Raw genomic sequence first — 12,586 nt, 5'->3', positions numbered from 1 at the left:
TGATTGCATTAATTGCTGAGAAGAAACTCGGAATGGCATAATTGTGCTTGATGTTCAGGTAATAGAAATGGAATTTAAAGTGTCATTAGAAAATGGAAAGCGTTACTGAGTGAAGAGACTTTAAAAGCACAAGAGTAGAAGCAAACAGCACCGGTAACCCTTTTATGGGGCCAAGGGGTACAGGGAGAGCCCTCCACACCACCATTGACCCAGACTTGGAGGAGGAGCAAATACAGGGTCAGCGGGTCAGCCGCAGCCTGTGGCAGCTCTGAGCCCTTTGGGAGGGTGGCTGCATGAATCACAAGGCTGCAAGCAACTGGACTGGTTGGTGGCTATGGTCCTTCTGCCAGCCTAGCCTGGTGGTGGTGTGCCTGTCTGTGCGTGTTCAGGAGTGGGCTCTCTGTGTGTCACACTGCTTGAGCTTATACTTGTGCTGCTGGCCAGCGAGGTGCCGCTGGCCACCACTGCACTCTCTCTGCTTGACGTTCTTGGTAGGCTGTGGAGTCATTCACTGCTGCCTGCTTCAGCTAGCTGTAAGGACGGAGTAAATACATCTTATATCTCTTGGGATAGCGTCAGGCACACAGCAAACCTGTGTTTTCAAAGTTAAAAGAAATAGTTTAAATTAGGGGTGGGTATGTAGCTCAGTTGGTAGGATGCCTGCCGGGTGGGCATGAAGCCCTGGGTTTGTCTAGTACTGCAGACACCAAGCAAGGTGACAAATACTGCATAAACCCAGCAACACGGGGGGGGGCGGGGGGGGGGAGGGAAGTGTCAAGCAGAAACTCCTGGGGTGGAATGGGAGGCATTTCCAGCATCTCCTATCATTGTTCCTTCCATCTCCCAGCTAGGAAGAGAAATGGGAATTTTTGTTGCACCTATTCCCATGAGCCTTTGCGTTCTATCCATCATTTCAGAAAGTTGCAGAGAAGGAAGGTCTCGTTCAGGAAGTAAGGAAGAAGAAAGGGGGAACAGAAGAGAGAGGGGGGAGAGGCTCTGGGTTCATCAGTTGCCAAAGTCAGACTGGAATCCTTTCTCTGGTTGTTTCAGTGTGGCAGTGAGGTTTGTGTGAGCGGGGGAGATACTATGGCTGTGTGCATCCAATATGCCTTGGTGCCCTACTTGGTGCCACCGCTCCTGTGGTCACGAGCACCACACTCGCATGGACCCTTGATGTGCAGGAGGTCACCAAGACTGATAAGGAAAATCCTAGGAAAGAGCATTCTTCCCCATTGCACCGCTGTTTGGAGAGGCTGTTAATGGGTCCACGAGGTCATACTTTCTGTCTGAGATGAACTTTGCTTCTAACGCAGGAGAGAGAGAGAGAGAGAGAGAGAGAGAGAGAGAGAGATTGATTTCCGGGAAGGTAAACGGGCTGATCAAGGAATAGTTCCATTTTCTTTCTTACCTGAGCTATTTAAGTTCTCCATCCACTTCTGCTGAAAATGACGGCATCAAAGGAAAGAGAAAGGCAGGGCAGCCATAGCTTTGTATGCCTTCTGTCTGTCCTTTCTCAATAGCAAGCTGAAGACAGAGGGTTGGTAGAATGCACACTTACCAAGCAAGAGGCAGAAGGAAGACTCGAGGTGCTTGTGGGACTGCGTGCAGTTTTCATCCGGAGGTAAGAACAAAATACATATGCATGTAAGAGCTGAAAATACAAATTGTGTCTTTCCAACGATTGCACATCCGTGGTAAATATTCTGATATTTGCATTTAAAAGTGACATCGCCCAATATAAAGACGAATGGTAAGACTCGTGTCAATAATTTGAAATTTAGATTTTTTTCTTTCTCTAGAATAACATTAAGCAAATAAGAACGACCATAATGAGACGAGAAAGACCTTGGGATAAAGGAAAATTCTTCATGTTTTAGTGGGTTTAAAGATGTTTTCATTTTGCACAGAGACCTGCAAGTTAGAGAGAGCTAATCTTGGCCCCAGAATTCCTCGAAGGCATCCTCTTGGATTGGAAGACGTGTGAGCGTTAGCACTGGGGATCATCCGGCATACCAGAGAGGGTGCTCTGAGCTGTAGTCCAAAGAATATATAGACACTGTCCCTTAGACAAGAGGATGGCCTTTCTGCCCAGGAGAAAGGATTTGAACAAAGTGAGGATTAACAGACAGATTAATGAGGTAGACTTAGCATCCTCCACCTAAGGCTGGCAGGAACTTAGGTCTGTCCTCTTGAAGACTGACAGGGACTGAACAAGCTTCTTAGATCCTCATACTGCTTTGACCTCCCAGTCAGAACTGACCAGAAACTGGATAGTATTTAGTGGCCTTTGAAAGCTGGGGTGGGAAGGAGCATCCTAGATGTGGCCACGCTCAGCTTTCATTCTCTATAGGAGGAGACTAAGATCCTATGCTTGAACAGGAGAGAAAAGTGACCTGGTCCTCATTTCCTTTTGGGTTATGTGACACCAGACAAGTTACCTGCCCTTCCATGCTCTGTTTAGATAACTTCAGATCATGGTTGTTGGCTCTGAAGTCCCCCAGTGCTGGTCCACTTCTGAGAGCTGGCGTTTGAGTGTGTTTCATTGACCCCGGGTATTTTACTCCAGGTGCCACGGGGTAGAGCTGCTTTAGGAAATCCTTCTCACAGGCGGCAGCTGCATTGAGAGGAGCGGGCTGGAAACCCCAACTCTGCTCTGTCTCAGAAGAGAAGCGACCGCAGTCTGAGCTCATTTGGCAGGATTTTGTCTGCACTTTGGGTAGTTTTGAGCAATGCTGAACCTGACCTTAACTTAACCTCCTGTAAGGAGAGCAATGTTTTATGTAGGTAGTATTTGTATTTATAGTGGTACTTCTTGCTTAGCAGGAGAATAGGAAGCCACTAATTAATCCCCACAAGGAATGAGGTGTTTAGAGTGATTTGGTCAAATATTAGAGCACCCTCAGATTCTGGTGGTCTCTGTAAGAAACCAAATAATGAGCCTTTTATCTGGGTTGTCCCACATGCTGCAGGAAGGATAAAGGAACAGGGGCTGAATAGTGTACCTAACTGGCTAATTTAAAAAACATTGCTTTTATAAGCAGAGGTGTAGGAGGAAGAGGAGAATGAGGAGTTGCAGACAAAGGGGCCTCCTCAGAAACCTGGTATCCATAATCTTAGGGACTCCTTTCATGATTGCCAAATGATACCAAGGAAATCAGGGTTCCCTTTTGGGGCTCTTAGTTTTCTTACTGAGAGAATTTAAGAACAAACTCAAATGGTACCTTAAGAATAATTTTTACTAGAGTTTAAAAGAAACATTTAGAGCTGGAGAGATGGCCCAGCTATTAAAAGCACTTGCTGCTTTTACAGAGGACCCAGGTTCTGTTTCCAGCACCCACATGGCAGTTTACAACCGCCTGCCACTCCAGCTCCAAGGAACCCAGTATCATCTTCTGGCCTCCACAGGCACCAGGCACACACGTGACACACACATGTGCATGCAGACACTGGCACATAGCGCATACAGCCACCCAAAGGGAGGGGAACTTTAGAGAAAGCATAAAGAAGCCCAGAGCTGGAGAAGTGTGCTTAGAAAAGAGAAGAAAGAGGAGAAGTTTTTTTTTTTTTGAGAAATTCAGAATCCAGATTTTATCCTCTTGTTGAGAAGATGTTTTTCCTTTGATGTGCTTTTATTGCTGTTCTAATAACAAGGCAGCTCTCTTTGCTCCTGGATGTCCAAGAGCTGGAAGAGGTAGGCCACTAGGAACAGGTGGCTGGGAGTATGTAAACCTTGGTCCCTTCCTGCTGTTCCCTCTGCTTCCCAGTCACCAAGAGATAAAGAGGCTTTCCCACTACCCCCCACCCCACACTACCACCATCATCCCATCATCACCAACACCCCACCACCAACACCACCAACACTAACACCACACCACCAATACCACACCACCAACACCATACCACCAACACCACCAAAAATACCATACCACCAACACCCCACCAACACCCCACCACCACCACCACCACACTACCAACACCATACCACCAACACTAACACCACACCACCAATACCACACCACCAACCAACACTACCACCATCCATCACCAACCCCACACCACCACCACCACCACCACCACACTATCACCCTATCACTAACACCACGCCACCAGCACCCCACCACCACCAAGATGTTCTGCCTCACTATGGGCTCAGAACCTTGGAGCCAAGTGACCATGAACTTAGCCCTCTGGAACCATGAAGCAAATTCAATCTCAGCCTTTACATTGTTCCTGTCAGGGATTTTTGTGACACTAGGTACAAAAACAGCTAGACCCACAAAGTGTCCCCACTTTCCCCTCTACTGACAGCCTGTTCTTCTCAAACGTGGACCATGGTAGATTGAAGGGGAAACCCTACGTTTCTGTCCCTTGTCTCCTTGTTCCTAGAACAAATGTCTCAGGTGAGCTCTGGTTAAGGGGAAATCTTCCTTTTTCTCCGTGAAGCTCTCTCAGTAAGCGTGCTGTACTTTGATTTAATTTACGATGCTCTTTCCACTGTGAGAAGTTGACTACAAGTCAAGTAATTCTAAAGAAGCAAGCTAATAAACGAACGAGCCAGCACACAGACATGCTATGCCCTCAAAGTCAAGTATCTAAGTGGCGTTGTGTGGCCACTGTGTCGGATATTATGAGCTGAAAACCTCATCGAGTTGAGTGAGTATTGCAGGAAAGTTTCCTCCTTAGGCAAATGGTTTCCTATTTGGGTGAAAACGAAAACAGCTCAATCCCTCTCGGCGTGAAAAGTGTCTGTGTGGGATACATTGCGCTGAAGAGGGTGAAGTCAAGTGTCGGAATCTTGGGTTCTGAACCTGGCTCCGCTAATTACCAGCCATAGACCGTGAACGATGTCCTTATCTGGAGAGGGGAAATGAGAGCCTGTTGGTTTAACCTCTTAGGGCTGTTGTGAGTTTGGAATGAATCGGTATGTGTAACGTGCTTAGTTCCAATCCTTGAATGTAGTCATTACTTGATAAATGTGAACATCATCGTCGTCGTCATCGCTGGCTTCATTTTTATTTTATGGGGTGTGGGGGGGGCGGAGACTGAAGTGGAAATTCAGAAACTCCAAAGAAAGGTCTTTTTCAAGTCATGGGAAAGACTTGGGAGAAGAAATAATAGAGTAAGAATAATATGGAAGAAATATATGTATTATTCTGTTTATCAAAATTTACTGGTCATTTCAAACTCTGAAGCCTTCCTTGGCCAAGCGTGGAAAGCTAACTCTCCAGTTCCCTGAAGGCCTCACTTCGCAATGATTGTAATTACAATCAAATTGGTACTAAGCCAATCGAATGAGCCTGGCACGCCAGTCATACAGGGCTTTTCAATGTCATGGTCTTATTTTTTTTCATTCCTTTAATTTATGGTAATCTAATGTGTGCTCTGAGTACTCTATTAAGCTGGTTTGGTCAAAACCCTTTTAAGAAGTTTCAAGCCCTTCTCAAGCATTGGCTGCACCCACCGGCGAGGGCGGCTGGAAGGTGGAGGACGGACGAGAGGGGAATGCTTCAGAATAGGGGGCCATTATTCCCTTTGTCATATTTTGGTTCCTTTAAAATTGCTCACTTGCATTTAAGTTCCCAAGAGCCATGAAAATTATGCGGAACAATAGCAGAGACTTGTGAAAAGGCTCCACAGATAGCCTCTGAAATACACAAGCCCTTAAACCCTCTTGCGTCCAGTAGCCTCTGACAGACTTTGTGAGAGGCGGCCACCTGCAGGAGTTCTAAAATAGATGCTTCCAGAAAACAGAGAACTCTCAGAACTGATGTGTTAATATCATGCTCACAGCTACTTGACCTCTGACCTAAGTGGCAAGAGCAAGATGACTCAAGCCATGGTGAAAGGGAGAATTGAGCTGTCGTTCATATATTCTGGGCCATGACTGAGAGCAGAGCGGGGTGGGGGGGACAACTACGGAGGGATTTTTTTTAATGGTATCAATTTGGCAGATTGTCTACCCAGCTGAAGTTTACCAAGTCATTAGCTGATCTCTGCTTCACTTTGCCTGTGTGTGTCAGCTTAGATTTTCTTTCTTTCTTTCTTTCTTTCTTTCTTTCTTTCTTTCTTTCTTTCTTTCTTTCTTTCTTTCCCTAGAATTTCAACAGTTTACTTACTGTTTGGGTGTGGTGGGAAACCAGTAATCAGGGTCAGGGGTAAGGAAAATGTGTATCACGGTGATATTGTTTATGGAGAGTTTTTAAAGCATGGAATAAAATATGCAGAAATAAATACTTTTATTTTATTTAAAAAAATGCTTAGAATCCCTGGTAAGAAGGAGAAAAAAATGCTCCAACATAACGAAAACTTCATTAAAGCTAAAAATTATATATAATTCACGATAAACCAATAACTTCTACTGATCAAACCAAAGCGCCTTGTGAGGGTCACATCCCAGCTGCCTCTCTCCCTCCCTCCTTCCCTCCCTCCTTCCCTCTCTCTCTCTCTCTCTCTCTCTCTCTCTCTCTCTCTCTCTCTCTCTCTTCCCCCTTCTTTTCAAACTGTCAACACTGTAAAGCCAATCCAGCTGTGGGGAAGGCAGCTGTATGATATTCTGCCTCCCACTTCGTCAGCCAAATTCCCTGCCCAGTTTTCCTTCTTTGCCTCGGCTACAGGGTTAGAATGATTCCCTGGCCGGGGATGGCTTCTGCCAGCTAACGCCGAATTAGCGGGATCACACTCTCCTAGGCTCTTTGCTGCCATCTCTCCTCCTCATGTGGTCTTTTGTCTGTTCTCTGGTATCTTCTCCTTTTTTCTTTTTTCTAGAAAGATCATATGCACGAGACAATTCAGATCCCTGATAACGTCCTTAAAATATAGTCATCAGCATAATTCGACAGTTCCCAGTTCCCCTCCTCCTCTTTCCCCACTTCCCGTCCTTCTTTTCATTCTTTGTTGACGGCTGTGTACATCCCTACATGGAAGGACACTAGCTCCATGTAACCATTTTTGGACTTAGCCATAAGCAACCGTACAATGAATATCTCTGCACGCATCCCTGTCTTCTTTTTGACTATTTTTCATCAGCAAAACTGTAAGTGGCTAATCACTTTTTAAATTTTATTTATTTAACTAATTTATTTATTTAAATCCCAACCTTAGTCTCCCGTCCTTCCCTCTTCCCACTTCCTCTGCCTGCCCCCAATCCACCCCCTCCATATTTGCTCAGAAAGGGACAGGCCTCCCTTGCTCATCAGCAAGCCATGGCCTATCAAGCTGCCTGCCATAAGACCGAACACCTGCCCCTGTATTCAATCTCGGCAAGGCAATCCAGCATGAGGAATGGGTTCCCAGTGCACAAATACCCCACAACAACCAAAAGTCAGGCAAAGCACCAGGGACAGTCCCTGCTCCAATTACCAGGAGTCCCACCAAAAGACTAACTACACAACTGTCTCATATATGCAGAGGGCCTAAGTCAGTCCCATGCAGGCTCCCTGGTTGTTGGTTCAGACTCTGTGAGATCCCATGAGTCAGGCAAGCTGTTTCTGTGGGTTTTCCTGTGATATCTCCGACCCTCTAGCTCCTACGATCCCTCCTTCCTCTCCTCAGCACTACTCTTCAGGGTCTATTCGCTTTCTAAAGGCTTGCGAATAGTTCCAAACAGTTTTCCTTTCAAGATCTCTGAGTGTCTGACCATCTAGGCCATTTCTTCCTGGTGGAGCCACAAGGATTTCCTTTTTCCTCAGGGATAATGGGGAAATCACTGCAGATCTCCGAATCCCTGTTTCCCAGTTGCAACTGCTGCAGTTTGGAGTCATGGTTCCCTGCCTAATGATGCCAAGGCAATGGCCGGGATCAGATCTCAGGACTTGGGGCACTAGCAGGCTCCTCAGGGATGCTCATAGCCAAGAAACAGAAAAGGCGTCCTTGGAGATTGTGAGTGTGCAGGGTGAGAGGAAGAACAGCACACAGGATAAGGGACGTGTCTCAGGCTTATCCTCTGAGACAGTGGCAGAGGGAGGGGCCACCATGTCAGCTTTGATCATCCATCAGGCTGGTCCCTAAAGGGAGGGGCGGAGGTTAGCGAAAACAGAGACTGTCATGCTGAAGGTCACAGAGAGCAGAATCGTCAGCAAGGCTCCAAAGGAGTTGAGCCGAGCTTGCTGGTTCGGGACCTAAGAATTGTTTTTAGTTTTCAGTTTTTCCACACATTTGAATATCTCCAGTTATTTTTAGGCATAGGAGTCTGTACATGTGCATATGTGTTTATAGATTTAATATGGGGAATGTCCTCAATGGCACCTGTGCAAACTATATAATTTAAAGTAGAGATAAATCTAACTTCCTGTCAAATATAAATTCCTTGTTGGTCATTTCGGTAAGAGTCGAGTGCACATTTTGGAGGCTTCTTCTTTCATAGTTTGAGGGGATGGGCATCTCCGGCAGGGTTTTCTGTCCCCTCTGCCCCTCCAGCAACATCGACCAATGCTGTAGAGAGCCCAAGCCTTCCGGTTGACTCTGTGGCACAGCCCACTTATTGTGTTGGGTATGAAAATAGATCAAAGGCCTGACCTATGACCTTGGTCTTGGTTGGTTGTGTGGTCCTTAATTGGAGATAATCTTTTCCGAATTAACTTCTAGGAACTTCCACGTAAGTGGCTTAAAGTGAAAGCCTTCCAAATAGCAACTCCGCATCGATAATCTGTGGTGATCTCTTTCACCAGGATGGTGGCTTTGGGGAGAAGAGCTTTAGACAATCTAAGCAAAGCAGGGGCATGGAGAAGTCTGACGGAGGAAGAGCGCTGGCCTTGGGTTTGACCTTCCGATCCCTCAGGTGAGATGAGACCTTTGTTCTACCTCTCGGGACCCCATGGTGAGAAGGACTTTTATGTAAGGCCAACCGTTTGAAGGTGAGTTCCCACCCTACGGTTTTCTAACGGTGTCAGAGGCAGAAAGAGCACAGCTTGCCTCTTGAATGTCAGGTGCAGACCATTTCGGAAATAAGCGAAAAGAAAAGAAAAGGAAACAAGAAAGAAGGAAGGAAAAAAAAAAGTCCCTTTGGCTCTCAAAGTAAGAATCTTTGAAATGAAAGTTGAGCAGGGCGTAAACATGGGGGCACACAATGAGCCCAGAGGCACAATTGAGAACACAGGCCACTGCCTCTCTGTAACAGAAAGCCAAGAGATATTCTGTTCCTTAATTAAAACGGAGCTCAGGAGTCGGTGGGAGGCACCTGCACAGCCCCTACCTGAAGATACCAATGTACAGAGAAACCTCCAGCCGGGGGATTCACACAGAGGACATGTGGGCAATTGTGAGTTTCTTTCAAACTCGGCCTCTGTCTGTCATACCTATGTAGTTACAAAATCAAAGGGGATAATAAAGTTCAATTGTATATTCACAGTTTGATATTTCTATTGATAGGTCTCCCACACAAAAAAACCCTCCATTTCGGGAAACTGAATCTGTGTCCCTCCAAGAAAGCTCTGAAAGGCTCTCCCGGGCAGCCAGTCCCCACCCAACAATCCCATCAAATCTCAGCCTATGAGGTGGGCCCGGCGAGGTTCAAAGGTGTCAAATTGGGCCTCCTCTCCCCAGGTTCTGTCCGTAGTTTTAAAATATCCCTCTGATGGTGAAAAGGAAAACACCCTGGCCAGGACAGAACTGAATTAAAATCCAGCTCCTGAGTAGGGGGGGGCAGGAAGAGAGAGAGAGAGAGAGAGAGAGAGAGAGAGAGAGAGAGAGAGAGAGAGAGCGCCATTAACCCAACCATCACCAAATGGTTGAGGGGGAGCCAGAGCCCCTGGAGTACCAGGCAGGGCTAGGCTGAGAGCCACCCTCCTCCCTGCCTTGCACCCATGCCTTAGAAACTGAGACACTGCCAACTCTGAAGGGTTTTCTCATTTTAAAGCCATCAATGTATTTTGCTACTACGGAAATACTCTTCAGAGGCGCGAGAAAATCAGCCCGCAGGTGCCTCTAATTTTTTGAGATTTTTTTTTTCTTGGAAAAGAGGAGTGGGTGTTCGACTCGATTCAAAACCAGCCAGTCTGTTCTCGTGGCAGTGTATGGGACTAGGCTCGTGGCAGAGTGGAGTGTATCTGAATGCAAAAAAATTAAACGGAGGAACTGGGCGGGGGGAACAGGTGCTCTTTTATAAAGGCTAAATTCCATATTTACCAAACTGATTTGCATGAGGCATGTTTTCAATGAAAATATTGCTACTCATTTTGCTGCATTTGTGCAACAGAAACATAAGGACGGAGCAGCAGAGGGGTGCGGCTCTCAAGCTGGAAGCGTGCACCTTCCCCTCAGCCCGCGGTTCCGCAGCACAGTCGGGAGGGTAGCTCTCCCACGTGCTGCTCCCACAGCCAAGAAAGCAGGACTTGGAGAGTCCTGTGACCCAGCCAGCCTCTGGGTCAAGAGCTGGGTGAGTCTGTGAGGGTGGGAATATCTAATCCCAGCTCTTGGATGCTGAGGCAGGAGAATAGTGAGTTTTAGGCCAGCAAAAGGGTGCGGGGATGAGAGTTGTTCATGGATCATTGTCAAGTTAGAACCCATAAAATAGCTCAAGAAAAACTTCTAAATTAATTCCATGGCTTAGTAAGCCAAGCTAGCCCTGACTGTTATTGGCAAGGCTGGGTTTCTCTGGTCTTAAACCTGATACTTTATGTCCCATTCGTGTAAATTCTTCACGTAAAGGAAAAGGGCTGCCTACTAGGTGGCATCGGATTGCCATCAGAAATCAAACGTATGAAGAAACCACCCTCATTTTATAGATAAAGAAGTGGAGGCGGAGAGAAACGGGGACCCTGCCCTGTGCCACCGAGGCCACAGTGAGTCACTTCACCACTGCATGCATGCTGGGTGCTACCTATCCACAGAACACCACAGACGTGCGAGATGAACAGAAATGAGACAGAGGCAGAATAAGGTTGGGAGAATAAGGAACTGAAGCAATGCTCCCGACGGCCATGTTAACAACTGTGGGAGGTGGAGAGCTGACTGCGTGAGTAAGGCTGGTCGCCTGAGTGCTCATATCTCTGTTCCCCAGCAGCAGGGTGAACCCAGTGATTTTAGGTGATTCTCCAAGGGGCTGAAGCGTTCTGAGCTCGTGGAGTATGCTCTCCAGAAGGAACTGGGGGGAGCATTTTACAAAGAGATGGAGGGGCTGGAGGGACGGCTCAGTGTTTAAGAGCACTGGCTGCTCTTCCAGAGGACCTGGGGAGACTCTCAGCACTACATGGTATCTCACAGCCATCTTTAACTCCAGTTCTAGGGAGATTCGGCACCTTTTTTCTGGTCTCCTAGGGCAGCAGGCATGCACATGGTGCACAGACCTACATGTAAGCAAAATACCCATATGTGTAAAAATGATATTAAATCTTTAGAAGAAGTGAAACTCCAAAATATCTCTCTCATCTATATCTATCTATCTATCTATCTATCTATCTATCTATCTATCTATCTATCATCATCATCTTCTTTCCTTCCCTTCCTCTCGCTTCTTTTTTCTTTTCTTTTCTTCTTTGGAGATAAACTCAGAACTAGTCCAGGCCTCCTGTGTGGTTTGGCGGCAGCCGGCGTGTGTGTGTGTGTGTGTGTGTGTGTGTGTGTGTGCCTTGCCTTACAGATGTAGAGGTTCCAGAAAGAGCCTCAAGGGTAAGTTCGTGCCCAGCCTTTGCAGACAGCAAGCATGGCGGTCCTTCCTAGCAGCCTAAGGGAACACAGTGAGGATGTGCACAGGGCACAGCCTCGAGAATGTCATGTGGATATCTGGGGCCAAAGAGAACTTGGATGTCAGAGGCAGCCATCTTTCTTTCCAAGGCCCATTGAGCCCACTCATTCACTGTCTGGCCGATTTTCATAGCTGTGCAAGCTCCATGCTGGGAGCCTCGTTGGTGTAAGCTGAAAGCTTCTTTAGTCTCCCATCTCCGAACATTTGTGCTTACATAAGCACCGAAGCCGACCATGGGGAGAGTGGGCACTGGACAGAGAGAGGGCAAGACCTCCCCAGGGGGGCTCTAATGCTCTCAAGTGCCCTTGGGCCATCAGGAATTTGTCCTTTGAGATTTGCATACTGGATCTGGGGTCACTTAGAGAAATTGTTAGGATACTGTGTGTGTGTGTGAATGGTGTTGAAGGTACATTTTCAGGGTCAATATTTGAACAAACTTCTACTTAATAGGACACCAACAACAGATCAAGGGAGCAATTCCATTCATGTATAGACAGGAGAAACAATGAGTTTCCTTATAGGAGTGTGGGGGAGGGGTTCTTTATAGACTGGGGGCTCCTTAAGGGCTACTACAAGAGAAAAAAATGCTCTCTCCCCCAGCAATTGTTAACTGTCCCTAAATCCATAATTGATGGGGCCTTGTGAACCCTCCTCCGGGATGATGGAAAGATACTAGATCCAATCTTGTGCTGGTTTCCTTGGGAGACTCAAGATTGCTGATGGTTCAATAGGGCAACAACCATGTCACGCCCAGAGGACAACGTTCCAGGACAAATGGGAAGAGTCAAGCAGACAAATCAGGGTCTCACTGGGTGAGCTGACATATGCCTGTGATCCTAGAACTTGAGAATAAGGCAGCAGAATTGCTGCAAGTTTGGTGCCATCCTGGGCTTCATAGCAAGTTAC

At 46.8% G+C, this 12,586-nt stretch overlaps 1 long non-coding RNA gene across 1 annotated transcript; it reads left to right on the top strand.

Moving 5' to 3' along the window:
* Positions 1–1,481: 1,481 nt before the first annotated feature.
* Positions 1,482–11,343, top strand: LOC126489532 (uncharacterized). Its single transcript, XR_007588958.1, has 4 exons — positions 1,482–1,621; positions 8,667–8,776; positions 10,193–10,372; positions 10,722–11,343. It is a non-coding gene; the product is annotated as an uncharacterized lncRNA (long non-coding RNA).
* The last annotated feature ends 1,243 nt before the right edge of the window (positions 11,344–12,586 follow it).

Source organism: Alexandromys fortis, unplaced genomic scaffold, assembly GCF_014885135.2.
Source record: "Alexandromys fortis isolate MF-2015 unplaced genomic scaffold, M_Fortis_MF-2015_v1.1 scaffold_8_9099976_23576923, whole genome shotgun sequence".
In the NCBI taxonomy this organism is placed as follows: domain Eukaryota; kingdom Metazoa; phylum Chordata; class Mammalia; order Rodentia; family Cricetidae; genus Alexandromys; species Alexandromys fortis.
The sequence above is the reverse complement of the archived record's forward strand: the minus strand, read 5'-3'. Positions and strand labels throughout refer to the sequence as shown.